Source organism: Eptatretus burgeri, chromosome 6, assembly GCF_056783735.1.
Source record: "Eptatretus burgeri isolate ZD-2024b chromosome 6, Ebu_testis_v1, whole genome shotgun sequence".
Taxonomy (NCBI): domain Eukaryota; kingdom Metazoa; phylum Chordata; class Myxini; order Myxiniformes; family Myxinidae; genus Eptatretus; species Eptatretus burgeri.
Window position 1 is genome coordinate 65,949,706 of NC_140966.1, and position 21,263 is coordinate 65,970,968.

The window sequence follows — 21,263 nt, forward strand, 5'->3', positions numbered from 1 at the left end:
TCCTGCACACAGACAGACAGGCAAACAAATAGACAAACAAATAGAGAGGGGTTGAAAACAACCTTCTTCACTTTCGGTGGAGGAGGAAACTAGAAGGGCACTGTGCTTCATCGTCACAACATCACAGGAGATGCCTCCTTCCACATTATTACATCATCATACATGCTTGTACCAAGTTTGATTTAAATCCCTGAACCCAGATTCAAAATATTAAATAATTCTGGCTGCCAGACCATGTGACCCAAGACATCATAGGTGGAGAACTTTTTGTTCCTCATGGATAGGCAATTATACCTATAAAGTTTTGCCTCGGGCTGTTCAGCTGTTTTGGTGAAGAAGATTTTTGAAAGTTTTATGTTAAAATCAATGTTGCTGCTGAACCACATGACAGATGACGTTATCAATTTTTCCCTCCATACAATTTAGCCCTAGATGACCCTCAAAAATTTTCATACTGAATGAATAAAGCATTCGACGCATGCAATCATTATATCATAATGAAGCCACCTATGACATCATCCAAAAAACAAAAAAAAATCACACTTATTTCCCACGGGGAGTACTTTACATGTGCAAAGTTTCAATTTTTTCCTTGGAGCGGTTTCGGACATACAGAAGTCGACAGTTTTTCCTTTTTTTTTTACAACATCATAGCTGCCACAAAACATGACCTATGATGTCACAATTATCACTAAAACATTCTGCATGAGCAGTCGCATCTATGGTGAAAAATTTGTGTCGATTGGAGAAGCGGTTGCAGAGAAAACAGAGGAAATTAACATGGACGGACAAAGGATATGGACGGACAGACGGACAGACAACCCCTAAAAACATAATGGCACCGGCGACTTTGTCAGTGGAGGAATAAAAACAAGGTGTGTGTGTGTGTGTGTGTGTGTGTGTGTGTGTGTGTGTGTGTGTGTGTGTGTGTGTGTGTGTGTGTGTGTGCCTGTCCGTGTGTCACACTTCATTATAAAGGCTTCCTGCTGTTGAAAACGAATAAAAATGGTTCTGTTGGAAAGATAATAACAATAATCGATTTACTTTGAACAAAAACTTGAATCGGTTTAATAATAAATATACCTGTTTTAAAAGCCCCTCTTTCTGGAATTGAAGAACCAGGAATGGGAGCTTTATGTGGTAGTTCCAACGGTAATGTTTATTATTCTCGGACAGCAGGAACCCTTTAAATTTTAGAAGGACACACAAGGAGAACACAAGATATATATATATATATATATATATATATATATATATATATATATATATATATATATATATATATATATATATATATATATATATGATATAGCAACACATCTCGATCAATAACGGGCTGGGGACATAAGTGAAACTCTCTCAAGAACAAACCTTTTTATGGTTCACCAGTAAAGAAATGGCACAGAATTTCCATATAATGTCTCAGAATTAAGACCAGAGGTTTCCGTTGATGAAGAAGCATATGGTAAGATGATTACCCTGGTTGTGCAGGGATGTGACACGGAGTGGTAATGGAGAACATGATCTCATTTGGAGGTGATAGCACATCCGTGAAATGGAGAAACTCCTTGGTTATGAGGACCACATCGGTCTCATTCACGACCATGTTCCGCATTGTTCCAGGGACTTCCGTGGGGATCTTATCATCCAGAGGTATAATGTGGATAATCATAACCTGTTGGAGAAACATCAACAATGATTCAATGACTTATCTGTGAGTTTTATAGAAGTACTGTAAAGGCAGCTGAGAGATGTAAGAAGTCAGGGAAATAAAAATATGACCGCCTGTCCTGAAGCTCACCTGTATCAGGAGCAACAGACACTGAAACCCCCCCGCAGATCCCCTTTGACCCTGAATATTTTTTAATGCGGTGAACAAAGTTTTGGTACATCACACGGGTGATGAAGGTTGTGGTCTAGTTTCATCGAAATAATTTGTGTAGTTTTGGGGAAGAGAGCAAATACCTATTTTGGGGGGGGAGGAGGGGTCAAAAGAATCCCCATAGACCCCCTTAATGAGCGCAGGTTTTGATACGGTCAATACACTTTTGTTGGGCATCAGATATGAAGTTTGTGACCAAGTTTCATCAAAATCGTGTGTTTGGTTAAAGCGATAACGACTGGTGTTTATGGACCGACTGACTCACTGACTCACTCACCTACGGACTCCTCGATCACATAGGCGTACCTGACTAAAGTCCAGGTGAGCTAAAAATAACATAAAGTAATTAATGATATGATATATACATATATATATATTTTATTGAGTTGGGTGTATTTTGGGGGCAGTGCTGACTTTTCTGTAGGTCATACTTTACTGCTTATCTCAAGTTGCCCTGATGGCATGAAGTGTCAACCACACCTGTGTGCTGGTATCATGTGCAGATCACAATTGGTGGGTAAGCAGTTTATCCCCTCCCAGAAGGTCATAAGTGAGTCAGCTGTGCTTATTGACAATCTGAAATGCCAACCTTTCCTTGTTGATGCATGATGTTGGATTCGATGACGATTGAGCACATCCTTCAAAATAGAGCATTTCATCTCGGCATGAAGGGACACAAGAGATGCTCAAGCTGCTGAACTGCTCTCTCAACATTTTCCCACAGATCCTCTGCAAAGACTACCACAAATGGGGGCAACTAATGTGGAAGTTAGAATTTGATAAGGACACCAGCACACTATGGCCGACTCCTGTGAAATGGGATTTTCAATATCTGCATGTGAGTAATTGCAAGTGAAACAAATGGCTTAACAGACATTTAAAAAGGATGGCTTATACTAAGAGGATGGCAAAAACATGGTTGTAGTTAGAAAGATCTGCATTTAAAAAGTGAAGGCACCACCATTTAGTGAGGCTGCCCAGCAGGCAAGGTTCAGGTCTGATGTTTAGACCATGGAATGGTCTCCATCAGGGACTGTGCAGACATAATGCACCTGTTGCGTACTTCCAAGGGTGAGGTGGCATCACATGACTGCATTATTAAGCAGATGATAAAACTTAAGGTCGTTTTACTCATCGTCTTTTGGCTATCCACTGGCTGCTGGCAAACGATATGCGAGTTGGCGGTTGTTTCAGTTTTGAATTTAAAAAATGATAGAATGTCATACCTGTTGTGCACCAGGTGATAATTTGGAGTTGGTTCTTAGTCAATCAGAAATTTAACCCAGACTAGACAACTCAGCAGCACCCTCTATCCTGCAACCACATCATGGATGAGGAACACTGTATCAAGACACTGTGAAGATGTGGTTTCGTGAAACCAACATACTTTGACTGTTACAAGGGTTTCATCTTCTGCCAGCATACCTGCTTATCGGAGTGGTTGGGTGGCTCGTGACTGTCGTCGAGGAAGAACTCAAAAGAGTCCTGTGTTTTGTCACCACCCAGGTGGTGATAGGAAATCTTTCCCATCAACAAATCATGTTGTCGGAAGCTGGTCACTTGTTTTCCTAGAAAAAAAAAACACAAGTCACTGTTTTGGATGGAGGAAGATGGAGGATAAATCAGTTTAGATCTTCCACACTTGATGCATTGATTGCTCTCGCTCATCAAAAGAATGAGAAGAATAATCAAAAAGAAGAATCTCCCATCCCTTCCTTGTCTTGATTATAATTAAATCTCCCTTGCCTCCACCAACCCTCAAGAGTAAGTGAACATTACCCCAAAGAAGATGGCTACTCCTGGCTTTTAGTATCGCTTTTTAGATGGAAAGAGAGAGGGATGGGGATGCGCCGCTGATGCAGTGCCCCTCTCTAGGTTAGGGCAGGAATTTGGAATTTGTTCTGGGTGCCGGCGAGAGCTCGTCTGCTCTTCGCGAAGGACACCATGGGGATCTTTCACGTCCACCAACTAATGCCGGCAGAGGAAACGTCCATTTTAACGTCCATCCGAGGAACGGTACACACATTGATGAATCACCCTGTCTGTGAAACACCGGGATGACAGTCACTGGGCCAAGATTCAAAGCCAGGCTAGATGGCTCTGCTATGAGTGCACTTAGCTCGGAGGCAATCCCGCCAACCCTTCCTGGAAACAAAATAACCATATTTAGTCATCTTCTTCAACCAACCAATCAATCACAAGGAAAAAAAAACAAAACAAACAAACCAAAGTGATGCAGGGAAGCCCACATAAAACAGCATTAATTAATTAGCACATCTATGTCATAAATTCATTTTGAATTACATTTGCAAAAAATAATCAGTACCAAGAGTGTTGTGCCTCGTTTTGAGAAGCAGACGACCCTCTTGCGGTGGCTTCATCACTGTAAACTTGATGAGTTCATCACGTGAGTCAGTATCAGATGCTTTCAGAACACTTGTGAGAGTCACTGTCTCACCTTTGCACAACTTTTGGGAAACATACGGAGGGTAGGTAACTCTTAAAGCTCAGTGATTGTGGGTTCATGAACAAAACATGTGAGTATTCAGATGATTGGAAAAAAAAAATAATTGTATCAGTCATATATTGACACCATGATCGAAAGCAGTGTCAAAATTAATAAAAGCAGCAAATGCGATAGGGTCAAGTAGAATGAAAAAGTAGTCTTGATTGTGAAAGCTGATGTTGATCTGCATCAGCGTTTAGGTACAACAATGAATGGAAAGAACAGAACATTGATTGAGGTATGTATGCTACCTGCCATGGGAAGCGAACGGAAACTGCTCCGATGACGGGGTAACACCTGAAACTTCAGCTTCTCCTCTCTTCCCATGGCAGGTAGCATACATACCTCAATCAATGTCCTGTTGATTCCATCTGCTGTGACAGCTTAAGCTTTAATCATGGTTAAAGGGTGAGAAGGGGGTAGGTAATATGAATGTTTTGGGAATATTGACTTCAAGAAAGCCATCGCTATAGAAAAAATGACGAGAGAATATCTCCAGGTACTTTCAAGATACGTAGAACTTCTTTGCAGCATCAAATTGTCAGGAAGACCAAAAATTTATGGAACATAAATATCATCAGTTGACTTGAACCTTGACCAAGCTGAACATATGATAACCTACAAGGCTTTCATTTGCAGCTTTATGGAGTACTGCTCTCTCCTTTTGGCTGGCACACATGCCTCAAACTTTTCCCTTCTTGATGCCGTGGAAAGCAAGGCCATCACTATCATTGGGACCTGCCACAACAGAGCTGAGTGTATAAGCTTGTTACTTTCACATCACAGACAGGTTGGTGGCCTCTCTGTATCCCACTGCCTCCTATTTGATCTTGCACCATCTGCTCTCTCTTGGATCTGTCCCTTCCAGGTATCTGCAGGGCACACATGGTCCTGCCAGTAAACCTATTCTTTCTAAACTCCAAAAATCCAGGCTCACTGCTCACCTCCACTCAATTGCTCCTCTTTTCTCTTGCCTGTGGAACCAACTTCCCAGTCTGTTCAAGTCAGATTCTTCCCTCCAGGACTTCAAGACACTTGTTCACCACAACGTCAGGTCATGCTATCCATACTCAAGATCTATTCCACCCAAAATGACCCAATTGCCAAGCACTCCCTTTTTTTGCCAAGGAGATGCCCGGAATGTCAAGCAATGACCGAATTGATCAAACAAACACTTTTTTTTTCAGTCGGAACTCCGATTGAAGTCAATAAATAAGAGTAAATTTTGAAATTCGGCTCACACCAAGACATCCTCAAGGTTATGGCATGTGCGGAAATAAAATAAAGCAACAAACACTGGCGTCTCCAGGCGTTTATAAGCATTGCGATGTATCCAACGATTCGATTACACGAGTGAGGAAAGTGGAAAAAAAAATGTTGAGTTCTTTATTGTTTAGAAACCGTTGTGGCCTGTTCAAAGTTGAGTAGGCTGAACAAAATGGCAAATTAAGACCCCAACAAACTGACAGGGCTGACGCCTTGATAAAGGATAATTAAATAAGGCCGTTAATTATCTTAAAAGGGGTGTTTTAATTAACCCAAGCACTCAGTTTTGATTCATGCCCTCCTTTGGAGTTTTGGATTGAAGCCGCTAGGTTTCATGGTTTTAGAGTTATGGAGGAGACGGATGGATGGCTGGACCGACTGACACTCACTAACATTTATTTGTTTAGATGGGAGGATGCATTCATGAATGTGCCACCTCTCATGATTTGTGAACATTGGAAGAAAACAATTCCAATAGCACCGGTCTGACCACTTTGAATGGCACATAACCATTTAGCTTGGGACTGGGAAGGGACCATGCTGAATGGGTATGGTGAGGGTGTATTTATATATAAACAGATATATTTGTGAGAGGATGAAGTACATTGGACACCGGCCAAGATGATGTCATGAGTTACTTTTGGCAGTCAGTGCTGAGACTAACATTCCTGCGAAATGTGGGGCTATCCAGCGACGAGAATGTGGATCTCTCAAGAAATTAAGTAAACATCTACATGCATTTACACTTTACGAGCCATCATCATACGAAAGATCAAAGATGCTGAACAATATTTTTGTGCAAACTGAGTGAAGGTTCCACAACATACTTTTCATGTCCTGAAAATTTGAAGCTATTGCCAGCTCCAATGATTGAACTCTACCTCCAAAGCAAGATGGTTCAGCAAGAAGGGTGGACTATCATCCTTCGGTACGATGTGTATCGGGAACTTGTGACGTATGCTGTGCTGGCCATCTGTGATGCGAAGCACCACATAATCACTTGTTGTATCACTGTCGTCGTGATGGTAACGGACTACGCCTTCAACTATGTCCTGTACCGAGAACATGAAACGCCTTCCACCTACATACAACCAAAACAAAGATAAAAGCTGTCATTATATTATCAAAAACAATGAACATTACATTTAATTGAAACAACTGAGTAATTGTAAGGATGAAAGACATCATGATTCTGTTACAATCACCTTAATACTCAATGTATAAATGAACATCTTATGAAATATATTACCAGTATCATAATTGGTACACCCACACGATATCACAAGGTTATATATCAAAATGAAGACAATTGTCTAATACATGCCAATACAAGCTCCACCAAAGAATCCTGGATATGTAGGTTACTGTGGGTCGCTCCTCATTGAAGAAAACCACAGTACGAAATTCTGATGAATCTGAAGCAGTTCTTCAATTCAACACCAGATTGCCATTTTCACAAATTCAAATGTTTACAGAGGAATGAATAAAGAACGAGAAGGATCGCATGAACCAAATATTTAATGCCTGAATGAGTGAACGAATGAATGAAGAAATTAACGTATTTAATCTTCTTCCCACTTATGCTCTGTTAGTGCAACCAAAGAGAGCAAAGCCCAATCTCAGAAGCATAAACCCCTAACTAGACTGTATGAGGAGGTCCAAATTACCTAACCACCGTTAAAATAATGGGAGGATAATTTCCAGAAGTACAAGAGGAAACGAGAAGGGCACTCGGTTGAGCGCATACCACCGTCCCGTAATGCTTGATCCACGAGAACATATCAGGCATAATACATTTTTGAAATATCATGCTATATATCGTTTTTGAGTCCTATCTTGCAATGGTGAAGAATCACTTTAAAAATTCTAGGAGTCGGATCTGGATCCGGATCTTCATCAAAAACGAATCAGTTCATCCTGTCACACACCCAACCTGCCCACCAAATTTCATTCTAATCCATCCACAAGTTTTTGAGATATCCTGCACACAAACAGACAAACAAACAAACAAGCAGTCATAGACTGGTACTTACGAAATCGTCAACTTGACCTCTGACCTTGTCTAATAAAACCTGTCTCTAGAGAAGGTAGCGACGCAAACCAGAAGTTTCTACGATGATTCTGTACCAAACCATCAAAAATCGAATGTTTTGGATGTTTGACCTCACTGTGACCTTGACCTTTGACCGATTTTGACCAAAATCTAATCAGCGCTAGCCACCACCCTCCTGAATCACATGGTGTAATGTGACATTGGTAGCTTCTTCCGTTCTCGAGTTATCATGCCTACAAACACACAAACAGAGTCCAGAAGTGATCAATATACTTACGAAATCTTTAAATTTCGAAAGTAACAAATGAAATTGCTCGTTGAGCAAGGAATTGCCGGAATAACTTTGTCATATCTCCATGATCTCTGAAAAAACAAAAACCTGGACATCAATTTGGTTCTTATAAGTCGATGGTGCTACTGTGTAATGAGTTATAGCACTTAGTTTGGTCATGATCATAACTTGCAAGTCAATCGGACTTCAAATGGCGTTTTTATCGCAATTTGAAATTTTTGACGCGACCCCCCTGACATTCGACCCCTGACCGCTAAGAAGGGTGTTGGTGTGACACCCCAATGAGACATATGGTTGGATGCAGAATTGGAAGATGCACCTTTTGGATTTGGTTTGAAGTCAATACGACCATTTTAGCAAACGTTATTGCGAAAATAAGAATTTCGGTTTTTTGGTGACCTTGACCTTTGACCAAGATTCATCAAAAACGACAAGTGTCTAAGTTGGACCATGGCCGACGTCTGTACCCAGTTTGGTCATGATCGCTGAAATGGTGTGTCTGCTACAGGGTAAACAAACACACAAACAAGCAGTCAGAGACTGGTACTTACGAAATCATCAACTTGACCTCTGATGTTGTCTAATAAAACCTGTCTCGAGAGAAGGTAGCGAAGCAAACCAGAAGTTTCTACGATGATTCTGTACCAAACCATCAAAAATCGAATGTTTGACCTCACCGTGACCTTGACCTTTGACTGATTTTGACCAAAATCTAATCAGCGTTTGCCATCGCCCTCCTGAATCACGTGGTGTAATTTTACATTGGTAGCTTTTTCCGTTTTCGAGTTGTTGTGCCTACAAACAAACAAACAAGCAGTCATAGACTGGTACTTACGAAATCGTCAACTTGACCTCTGACCTTGTCTAATAAAAGCTGTCTCGAGAGAAGGTAGCGACGCAAACCAGAAGTTTCTACGATGATTCTGTATCAAACCATCAAAAATCGTAACGTCGACCGAAGCAAAAATCTCCATTTCTCCACGCAATTATATTATACCTTAACGTAACTCAACGACGCGTCTGCTCGAGCGCACTGCATCATGGGACGAGCCGTGACGCGTCGAGTGAAATATTTTTTATACAATCTTAAAACGTCTCCAAAACATCCGATTTTTACCGGAATTTCTACAACCGAGTTTTAAGCATCCAAAGCGATCACAAAAACCGAAGACAAAATTAAAATCGAAGTTAAAATGAACTCGTAACGTCGAGCGAAGCAAAAATACTCCATTTCTCCACGTGAATTTACGGAATTATGTTTGACCTCACTGTGACCTCGACCTTTGACCGATTTTGACCAAAATCTAATCAGCACTAGCCATCACCCTCCTGAATCACGTGGTGTAATTTAACATTGGTAGCTTCTTCCGTTCTCAAGTTATCGTGCCCACAAACAAAAAAAACAAACGGAAGTCATCAATATACTTACGAAATCTTTAGATTTCGTAAGTAACAAACACACACACAAACAAACAAACACACAAACAGATGACAGAAGTCATCAATAGACTTACGAAATCTTTACATTTCATAAGTAACAAACAGACAAACAGAATGACACACACAACCGACCAACATAATTGCTGAAATCCGAAGGATTCCGGCAATTAACAAACGGAGGCGATCAACATATTTGTCTAAAAAAATTTTTTTTTTGCCAAGTAACAAACAGAAAGGGGTGAAAACATAACCCCCTTCACCTTTGGTGGAGGAGGTAATAAAGTTGCAAATGAATAATTTATGTCTTTCATTTCAACAAATAACATTCCTGCTGCTTTTCACATTCAAACCGTAAATTCAAACACGAGTTTTCCTTTTGATCGCATGACCTCACAATAGGCAAAACTGGCACACTGACCCAAGCAAATAGTGTGACCTGTTCACAACAGTTAACAGTTATTTCCCACGCAAGCAAAGCGAAAAGCATGTGAATTCTTCCCGATCGCACGTGCGCAGAGAGGAGTTAGATAATATTTTTACTCTGTCTGCTGGCAGGTAAAAAAAAAATTAAAATTATTCCAAACAGGAAACTTACTGTTTTAAGGACATCATAAAGGACACAAACAACAGGCATGAAGAACTAATGTAACTGTTAAATAAGGCGGTGTAAAAGCCAGTGCATCAACAGCGGTAAACTTACAAAGTTGTTTTTTTCTACGACCTTTAGAATCTTTATTTTATTTCAATTGAATTACATACTTGAACACGAGAGAACTCAAATCGTCTTTTTGGAAATTTCAAAACCCTTCTGTTTAGCAATACTTGGACAAAATATTCCTGCGTTTTACGTCATCACGACCAATCAAATTTGCCGCTCGTAGACCCTGCCAATGTCCTTGTTTCTCAAGACAGTGTGGGGTAAGGTATTCGATGAATTGTCTAGTTTTGCCTGTAATGCCGATACCACATGCACATCTCGAGTGCGATCCTCTACTTTAACCCCAAACAGGGAATTTGGCCAGGGTATCAGCATGCAATGCCTACTGTTTTCAAAAGATACCATGGCATCTTTGACATCGACAAGCAAAATCCAAACAGGTTAGCCAGCTTTATGTCTTTATCTGAAGGATTGTATGCTCCTTGATCAGGAGTTTTAGTCAAACAAATATGACTCTACCAGGAATCAAACCCAGAATGAGAAACATCATGATTAAGTATTCTACCAAATGACCTAGTCTGCTTCCCACTATACGGACCTGTACGTTACGCCACAGCATGTCATGCTGGGTTGATATAATTAGAGGCAGCTTGAAGGAGAGAGAAAGAGAGAAAGAGAGAAAGAGAGAAAGAGAGAAAGAGAGAAAGAGAGAAAGAGAGAAAGAGAGAAAGAGAGAAAGAGAGAAAGAGAGAAAGAGAGAAAGAGAGAAAGAGAGAAAGAGAGAAAGAGAGAAAGAGAGAAAGAGAGAAAGAGAGAAAGAGAGAAAGAGAGAAAGAGAGAAAGAGAGAAAGAGAGAAAGAGAGAAAGAGAGAAAGAGAGAAAGAGAGAAAGAGAGAAAGAGAGAAAGAGAGAAAGAGAGAAAGAGAGAAAGAGAGAAAGAGAGAAAGAGAGAAAGAGAGAAAGAGAGAAAGAGAGAAAGAGAGAAAGAGAGAAAGAGAGAAAGAGAGAAAGAGAGAGAGAGAGAGAGAGAGAGAGAGAGAGAGAGAGAGAGAGAGAGAGAGAGAGAGAGAGAGAGAGAGAGAGAGAGAGAGAGAGACAGACAGACAGAGACATATTAACACTCAAAGCACCTCGAACAGTGAACTTCCCATGGTTCAGGCCAGCCACTGCCATGATTCGCACTGCTGCAAGGTTGTCGTTGTCAACAACCTGAAAAATGTCCCGGGTGAGTGGCCGAGACTGACCCTCAAGTAAGTCCAGACCTAATGGCCAAAGGGTCGTGGATATGACAAAAAAGGAAAGCTTGAGGTTAGGTGTTGAAACATTATGAAATAGTGACATCATCCTTCATATACAAAACTGATGTTACTTGTTGGTATGTTTCCATTTCAAGATTATTCTGCATTTGTCTATTTTCTCCCTCCCATCATTTATGTTTTCTACAAGCCTTAATCTCTTCATAAAACAAAACAAATGAATTCTTTTATTTTTGCGAACGATTCATCATTTGTCAGCCGACAGCTTGTTCAACCCACACTGACAAGTGTTCATGTGTGCATTCCTTGGTTACCCGTCTCCCTTCAAAATGTCACCGGTTTGCCAATCTTCTACCCTGTCATATTACTCTTCTGTGAGCATATGGTATCTGACTATCAACCTCAGCAACATTATTTATTCATTATGCTTCTTGCAGTTTATAATAGAAACTTTTGGACATCTTCTTTGAAACCACTCAATGGAAAAAATTGAAACTTGGTATACATCATAAACTCCCCATGAGATATATAGGGTGATAATGATGATGTCATCGGTGAAGTGGTATTCCAGCCATAATTGGTTGAATCAAAATCCTTGTCTGAAAAACCTTAAACTTCACATATCTGATCTATGGCTTGATGTGAGTGAAGAATTACATTTATGTCGTCCCCGGTCACATGGTCTGGTGGCAATATTGGATTCAAATAAAAACGTAAAAAAAAGTTCTCCTCTAGAACCGATCAACAGATCGATGCGAAACTTTATACACATGATCGACTTGCCATGGGGAATATAGTTTGAATTATTTTTCAGATTCATCTTCATTGATACAATTTAGCCTTTATGTGCACAAATGTGGTCGTTAAATATCCTGATAATGAAAAAGCTACGGATAATGGCAATGCATGTGACGTAACAGTGTGCATGGATGATACGGGTATACGAGTCATAATAGAAGTGGGCCATGATCGTGGTGTCTTCAGTTAATGATGGTATTTTTAGATCCTCGTGGAGGATCTCCAAGTCTTCCTCACGTTGTTGTTCTTGTGGACTTTTTTGTTTCACAGCCTACAGTTTTATCGAAACTTCCTGAAACTTGGTGTAAATATGTAAAAATACCCTGTGCAGACAGTAACCATCTCCGATTTTGAAAATTCCTCCAAGAAAAAAGTTATGACGTCAAAATATCTCCGCTAATAGAAATCGCCTAAAAATGATCTCCGAAACTAGGTAAGCTTTTTTGAATTCTGTTTGCGGGAATCGAACATGAGCAGAGATGAATTACCGCACATATGATACATCACTATGACGTCATATCAATTTTTATGACGTCATTCCTATTTTTTGACATTTTTTGTTTCACAACCCAGAGTTTTCATCGGATCTTCGTGAAACTTGCCATGTATATTCAGAAAGCCCACGCGCAGGCAGTAACCATCTACGATTTTGGAAATTCTTCCAAGAAAAAAAGTTGACGTCATAATATCGCCTCTAATGGAAATCGCCTAAACCATTATCTCCGAAACTAGGCAAACTGTTTGAATTTTGTTTGTGGGAATCAAGTCGGGCATTAGCACAGATAATTTATCGCAAACCTGATACATCACAATGACGTCATATTCGTTTTATGACGTCATCATTAAGAGGACGAGGATCTTAGCTCATTTGAGCTTGTTGTTCAGAATGAGCATGCAAGGCAAGACGATGTGCTCTTCTGAGTGTCTCTCTTCTGAGTGCCGTTCTAGTCATTTAAGTCTTCGAGTTGCAGAGTTTGCATGAAACAGCACGGTGCAGTCATTTTACTCTTCCGTAATGCGACTCCACTGTGCAGCTCACTCACAAAAATAAACGAAAAAGCTTGGCCATAGAGAATCACCAAAGCCGAGCGAGGACTTTAATTACCTCCAGCTAAAACAGCCCCTCAGTGGTTTTTATTCTCATTGAGTTTCCTGGCTTTGGTGACCTCCTAGACTGTTTCATTTTGTCGCTCGTTTCCCAAAAGGACTCAACTCAAAGAGTGGCTGAGACATCTTCTCATGGAATGTCACGTCATCACACAGATAGGACTTACGTCACAATCTTCACATGATGTGCAGACACAATACCTATGAAGCCTAATGTTTCTGATTCAAAACACAAAGTCCTCATTTGCAGAAAACGTGACATATTTAGCACACTACCAGCAGGAACAGCCAATTGCACTCATGTGAAGCTGCGATTCTCATGCTCACAGACTACTGCAAGTTTGTTTTAAAAGTATGCAATAACAGCATCAAGCTTTCCTTCCTACTCACAGTCTTGAAGAAAGCAGTGTGTGTGTGTGTGTGTGTGTGTGTGTGTGTGTGTGTGTGTGTGTGTGTGTGTGTGTGTGTGTGTGTGTGTGTGTGTGTGTGTGTGTGTGTGTTGCACTGAGGCTTTGGCTTACCGGCATTCCATGACACTCGAGGTGCATTCGTATCGGTCGTTCGAATGGTGATGTATAAGATGATGGGACTGCTGTATGCAAAATAAGCATCATATGCCATAAATTCTGCCTGCAAACACATTGCCGCAGCAAAGCCAACCACTGGAGAACCTTCTAGAAACCAACACGTTTTCTCAGCTGAATTCATACAATGAAACAATGCTAACAATGGGATTCAACAGAGGAAGCAAGTCAAACATTTCTACAAGAACTAGCAAAATGGAAGATCATTATCATGTGTGAAGCCTCCAGTGAAGAAGCTGTTGAATGAATACCTTTCTAAATTGAGACTACTCAGCTTTGGCATGATGGGATTGAAGTGACCTTCCAACCAGAGAGCCATTCTTTCAGTATCATTCACTAAACCCTGGTGGTACAGATTATCTGTAACAACCATGGACAAGTAAAGCTTGAGATTCGAAATGGATTTTTCTAATTATTATCGAACAATCCTAAAATGTGGTTAGTTACAGGGAAGCTAATTAACTGCACCTGTTATAATCTGTGAGATACATCATTGGTTCCCATTCAGTTGTACGAGTATTGCTACAAAGAAAGCAATTGGAGAATGAGCAAGAAGCCGGAAGGAAATAAATTCCTCATGTCTGTGAAAACATTGATCCTTCAACTCAAATGGTTTCCAAATGCCCACCCAAGAGGGAATGGAGGACAGCTTTGGGGGTGGCAATGGAGGGTGAAGGGGGGGTGAGGGAGTCTGGGGGAGGGGAGGGGGTTTGTGGAGGAGCAAGAACAGTTAACTCATAAGATATACGAGGTTAGATAATAGACGCATCAACACAGTACAATATGGGATTTGAACCTGAGATCCCAGCATCATGAGCTATGTGCTCAGATGGGAATGGCGAACTGATTAACCAACAGTAGTGAGATTACTATAAGACGATTAATTTTGAATTGTGACTCAGTGATTCAATTCATGAAATGGCAACACACATACTGCTATTGTCGAAACAATGTGAAAACTGAAAACAGACACAAAACATCATTAACAGCTTGGTTAAAAGTACACGTCTTTGTCGAGCGACTGATTAAATGTCTGAGCTGTTGCGTGAGCCTGAGACTCTCATTAAAAATTGTCAATAAACTTTTCGCATGTCGTCAAGCAATTCATGATCTTAAGAGGTGTTTCAAGACTTGCACAGTCATTGTAGCCTGTTTAAGTCTCAACCATTAATTCCGGTTCATGATTGGCTGCACGTCGGATGTCAGATTGGCAGTTCTCCTTCCAGTTCAAAGCTAAGTTTTCCAGCCCTGTAATGTCGTATCTTTCTGTTATATTTTCATCCCTTTGTGACTGTTTGTGTTTTTGTCCAGTTTTCCGTGTTAACTCTTACCTTGTTGAGTTGTATTGTTGAATCCGTGTCCGTGTGGCTCAGCAGTCAGGACTAGTGCTCGAATTGCCAGTGTGCAGATTCTATCTCTGCTCTAATGCCACGTGCCTCAAGTCGCTTCTTTTCTCCCAAGGATTGTCCTTTATGCCTGGTATTGGTTTTGTTGTTGGTATTGGAAACCTGGTGTTGGCTTAGTGGTTAGGGTGGTGACTTTTTTTTTGTATACCTTGGTCGAGGCTCGTATGAGAGCTAACACACAACTCACAGCAAGGAGGCATGAGACAAGAGGGGCGGGAGTGGAAGGGAGAAAACAGTGGGGAACAGACACATTAGGTGAACTGTGGAAGGGAGAGGGATGGGGATGGGACGGGGAACATGGCGAAGAGAAGATGGACATTACAGGGACTTTCAGGAAGGAAAGCAGGGGAATTGAAGGAAGTGGGCTTGGGTGGATTATCGGGGGTAGAAAAGATCGAGGATTTGGATGGGGGAAGATAAGAGGTGGTGGTGAACAGCTGTTTTGAAAGCCTGGAGGGAAGAATGGGAAAGAATAGAGTGAGGAAGTTTATTCCAAAGGTGGGAAAAAAAGAGGAATGAAAGAGTGAAGATGAGCAGTGATTCGTGATTTTGGTAGTTTTACCAGAAGGGGGTTGTTGGCGGACCTTGAGCGCCCTGTGGAAATGTGGTGGGGACAAATCGCAGAGAGAGCAGGGGGGGCAAGGCTGGAGAGGAGTCGGTAGAAGACAGAAAGACCACCGACCAACCTGCGGTGATTGAGTGAGAGGCCCAAAGACTCAGCTTCATTGCGGGAGATGCCGATGATCTTAAATGCCCTGGTTTCGACAGCGTGAAACCAAGAAAGGTGGGAGGCAGGAGCACCAGCCCAGAGGGGAGAGCAGTACTCCATCAGGCTATGGACAAAAGCTTTGTAAGTGGTCAGGAGCTCAAGAGGGCCGAGGAAGGACTTTGCACGACGGAGGATTCCCAGTCGGCGACTGGCTTTTGAGGCGAGGTTGGAAATGTGACTTTCCCAGGAAAGGTCCTGGCAGATAGTGAGACCCAGAATCTTGAAAGAAAAGACTTCTTCCAGAGGATTGTTGAGAAAGTGGATGGGGGGGGGGGTTCTAAACGGTCCTTTCGAAGAGACATAGTGAGAGTGTGAGATTTGTCTGGATTGAAAGACATGTTCCACGTGTTGGACCAGTTTGTGATTTTATCCAGATCTGCAGTGAGCGAAGAAGCTGCTGCTTGCCGGTCTGAGGGATGACAGATGGTACGGCAGAGGGTGGAGTCGTCGGCAAAGAGAAATAGAGGATTTTCCAGAGAGTCCGAGAGATCATTGATGAAGACTTGGATCCCAAGAGACTTGGGATCCTAGGGTCCTGAGTTCAAGCCCTGTTGGCCGCTAAATTACCACCAGAGGGTTGACTCAGCCCGTCATCCTTCTGAGGACGGCGAAATGAGGATCAGTGCAGCAGCCAAAAAGGCTGCACACGAAGGGAAGGGGTATTGACGGATTTATTAAATCTGCAAGCATGATCGGCCAAATGGCCTCCTCCTGTGCAAAATTTCCTTGTAATTGGCTTAATGGTGTGGGTGGTGGGCTTGGAATCTGAGGATCCTGAGTTCAAATCCCACTTGGCTGTTGAATTAATACCAGGTGGGGTTGATTCTGCTTGTCATCCTTCTGAGGTCGGAAAAATGAGTGCCAGCCTGCTGGTATCCTGTGTCGGAGTGGTGACCCGTCCAGGATTGTGCCCAATAGCCAAGGAGACTGCTTGAGCAGCACCAATGCTCTGTACAGAGTATGATCCCAATGGATTGTCCTTTCAATCTCCTTACCTTTTTCCTATTTCCCCTCCTCGCTTCAAACCCCATGCATCCTCCCATATCCCTCATTCTTCCACATATACCTTATTTGTCCAAATATCCCTCTATTTTGTCCTTCATCTGTGCTGTTGGTGTGTTTTCCCCTCTTTTTCTGCTGTTCCTTTTGTTGTTACATCCTGAACTGTTCGATGTTCTAGCTCCTCCACAATCCTTAACTTTGTATAAAACAACAACAACAAAAGAAAACAACACTCCTGAAAATGTCACGCTGACCCTCACTGGGCTTATAAATATACCTTGAAACTACGCCGTTCAGGGCTGCTGGCATTGGGTGGCTGGTAGGCAATAAGCAAATTGCTGAGGTCTTTCCTTGAAAAAGACTTGATAGGTTTTGTGTGATCATCAAGGTGAGTGAAAAAGCCAAAGTCAGGTGGTTGAGTCAAAGCAAATTTGAGATGATCACGGGGTGTTTCTTCATCTTGAGCATCGAGGGAGTTGGTGGTGAGAGGAGTCAGCACGAACTGGTCGACGTCAAGATCAGAGAAGGATGTCACGATGGGTCGATGGTTCGGCCCAGCATTGTCGATATGCACTGGCAACCACAAACGTTTCGCCTGATATTGAGGGAGGGAGAGAAAAAAAAATAGTGTACCATGCTTGGCTTCAAAGAGCAAAATCAAAGCCATCACAGAGTGCAATACTATGAGACTCTAAAACTAAATTAACTTGGATAAAATAATGGCAACAAACAAACAAAAAAAATCAAAACAATAAATAAATAGATAAACAAACGACTAAGTCAGAAAAAAATTAAATTATTGAAATTAATGTCAAAGGCTCTGTTTAAAAAGACTAGACAGTACTAGAAGAGAACTGATCGACATCCAGGGAGTGTCTTCTTTGTTTTAAGGCTGAAAGGTTATTCTGACGTCACTAACAACAGGAGTCAACAGTTTCTTGAAGGGACAATCAAACCTCTATAAGGCTTCCATAAGTGTCTGACAGCTCCACAGAGATGGGAACATAATCGACATCTGGTGAAGAGGCCCCGAGGTGCTCATAGCGGAGGCCTATGTGCAGAAAGTGGTCACAACTAAAGTGATTGGTCTTCAACACTTCACACCTGGCATGCTCACATTCAGATTTGGGACGCAAGCCTGCGTGAGACAAAATGAGACAAAATTTGTCTGTTACAGTACTTTAAAACGAGATAGGATAACAATAAAAATGATATCCAGTAATGTGATTCAACAAGCTTCATGATACAAGATTTGGTATTAAAAAAGAAATATATAAATAAAGATTTTCCAGAAGCCTGGACAAACATGATTGCAATGTCGAGGCATATTTACTGGACAGCAGGTTTAGAGCATTGTGGGCAAGATGCCCAAAGCAGGAAAGGTGGAGCAAGACCTCCTCCACCCCTGTGGAACCCTCTTTGTCCTGGTAATGTATTCATATTCTGAACATCCAAAATTTGTGTCCGTTTAATTTTTAAGATGCCTATTTTAAAAGCCCGTCTTTTACTGGAATGGAAGAAGAAGAATAAGTGAGAATGGGAGTTTAACACGGTGTTTTCAAAGGTAACATTTATTATTTTACGACAGCAGGCATCTTTTAGAAATTACATATCGAAAGAAGAAAATATATTTTTTTAACTTAAAAAACAAGTAAAAACAGAGGGATGAAATCTGAAAAAACAACCAAACAAGGAAAGAATTCACACCACATTACGATTCCACAATACGACACCACAATCCTCTTATGGATTACAATCACGATATCTTTATACGTTGTTCCATCACAATCCCACAACAAAAGTAAAATGTCTCAACTTATTGTGATGCCGGCCATAAGACGATTGCAGTGTCATATAGCGGCATTGTAATGTGGTGTCATTTTTCATGGTTATTCTTCTTCACCATCACAATCCCAGAACAAAAGTAAAATGTCAAAAGATGTTGTGATGGTAATCCATAAGAGGATTATGGTGTTGTGCTGTGGCATCGTAATGTGGTGTCAATTCCTACCTTGTTTGGTTGTTGTTTTTTTTTGAGATTTCATCCCTCTATGTTTTTTTTTATTATGTTTTTTGCTTCTTCTTTCTGCAATTTTTTGTAAGTAATAAAATGCTTAACGTTTCCTATATTTTGTTATGGATAATATGGAGTATAGCAATAATACTCCGTGATACCATACTCCGTGATACTGCAGTATTCCATGATGCTACAATTCAGATCAACATTTGTGTCTTGCAAATGGGATTTAAAGTCAAGTAAACACACAATGTTTGCTGCTTTATCACAAATGCATAAATACCTTGGCTTGTTATGCAATCTGCATGGCATTGCGAACCACAGCAGATCATAAACTAAAAAAAAAACGGAATGACATGAGAGGGAGGGGGTGGAGGTTGAATATAAAATGCTACACATTTTGAATGTGAACGGGCTTTGCATTTCAATTTTGATCTTCCTCTTATTGTAGTGTTGTATATTATTCAGTAGTCATCATCTAAAAAGGCTGTGATAAATATCACATTAAAAATCTCCCCCTCTTCGCTCCTTACACCGCCAAACTTTAAACATATCCCTAAAGCAGACACGGATGGCCTTTGCTTTCTATTGTATTATATATTGTACACCGCTCCTTCCCAATCCACATCCAGGCGATGTATGATGTCATCACTGGGTGCTGAAGAAAGGGAGCACTTAGTTTTTACTTTTTTTTTTTTTGTTTGTCCAGGTGATATCTCTGCCATCCTTTGAGCTCGGAAGCTGAAATTTGGGAACAAAAGTGAAGATGTGTTTTGGCAAAAAAAACAATGTTTTTATTTTTTGATTAATCAATTAATTATTTTACGATTATTATTTATTTATTTTAATTTCAAAATTAATTCATCAGTTATTTTCTTTCTTGTTTATCTGGTTGTCCAAACAATATCTCAGCCATCCATTGGGCTAGGAAGCTGAAATATGGGCACAATAGTGAACAAGTGCTTTGGCAAAAACGATATTTTTATCTTGCCAAAACGAAGTTTTGCAAGATATGTTAGTCAGCTTGTATGTTTTTTTTTTGTTTTTTTGGTCTGTAATCACGTATAAATCACTCTGCAGAGCACAGTTATCATTGGAAATTTTTGTAACTTCGCATATCAGAGGCCTATAGGAGGTCCCTTTCAGTGCATAAAATTTTGAAGGTCAAGGTCAAAGGTCAAGGTCACTTTGTCGCAAATCAGGGGAGTCAACGAAACCCTTATTTTTTGAGTAATTTTGATCGGATCGTCTTTAAACTTCATGGGAATATAGTTCATGGTCTGGCGCTCAGCTGATTAATTTTTGGTGGCGATTGGCCTTGACCTTCATGGTTAGCGCCTCAGGTCAAACATATTTGACCCCAAGGTCAAATTTTCAAGTTTTAGGAACCATATCGTGTAGTACCTCAAATTGAACACCTCGATGAGTGCTTTCTAGATATGTCAAGCTTGAGACATTATGACATCATTTGGTGACGTTATGAGGCAAAAGCATACTTTTCATGGTTACTCTAGAACGATTCTCATCGGAATCTCTCGGAGGCAGATATTCCTCAAGGAGTCGCGCCTGGTGGATAGCAGCTCTGTTCACCTCAGTGTGACCTTAACAAAGTCACACGTGGTCACCTTTTGGCAAGATATGGGTCACCCTGCGGGTGACATTGGTTTATTTTATTTGTTTTTTGATTCATCAATTAATTCATTAATTACCTATTATCGATTTATTAATTCCTTATTTATTTTCTTTCTCATCTGAGCAACATCTCAGGCATCTTTTGAGCTAGGAAGCTGATATTTGGACATGACAGTGACCAACTGATCTGGCTATAAAGGGTGTTTTTGATTTTTGGGTTAATCAATTAATCAGTTAATTAATTTTCAAAAAGTTAGAGATTGGGATGAAACAGTGGTGGTTTAGGTACGCTTTTAGTCAATTGATTAAGAAATTAATTATTTTATGATAATTATTAATTTATTTTAATTACGCAATAAATCAATTAATCAATCAATTATTGTACACCGCTCCCTCCCAATTCGATCTCCACATGCTGCACGGAGGCATTGTGGGCTGCCTCAGGTGCTCTGGCAATGTCGCACACTGGCGGATTTGTTATTTATTTATTTGACATGGGGCGGTGTACTTTGAACATACCTGGACTTGTTTTTTATTTTATTTTTCGCATGTAATTTTTTAAAGTAATAAAATGCTTAATGTTTTATATATTTTG

The 21,263-nt window shown here is 40.7% G+C and overlaps 1 pseudogene across 1 annotated transcript in view; it reads right to left on the bottom strand.

Moving 5' to 3' along the window:
- The window catches only part of LOC147024976 (FRAS1-related extracellular matrix protein 1-like), a 127,656-nt pseudogene that overhangs the window by 98,995 nt on the left and 7,398 nt on the right, over positions 1-21,263 (bottom strand). The window contains exons 6-13 of the transcript XR_015059657.1: positions 17,976-18,157; positions 17,297-17,614; positions 13,780-13,888; positions 11,228-11,359; positions 6,536-6,735; positions 4,209-4,350; positions 3,308-3,450; positions 1,479-1,675 (exon numbers count right to left, since the gene is read on the bottom strand). The product of XR_015059657.1 is annotated as an FRAS1-related extracellular matrix protein 1-like (transcript). The remainder of the gene's footprint in view (positions 1-1,478; positions 1,676-3,307; positions 3,451-4,208; positions 4,351-6,535; positions 6,736-11,227; positions 11,360-13,779; positions 13,889-17,296; positions 17,615-17,975; positions 18,158-21,263) is intronic.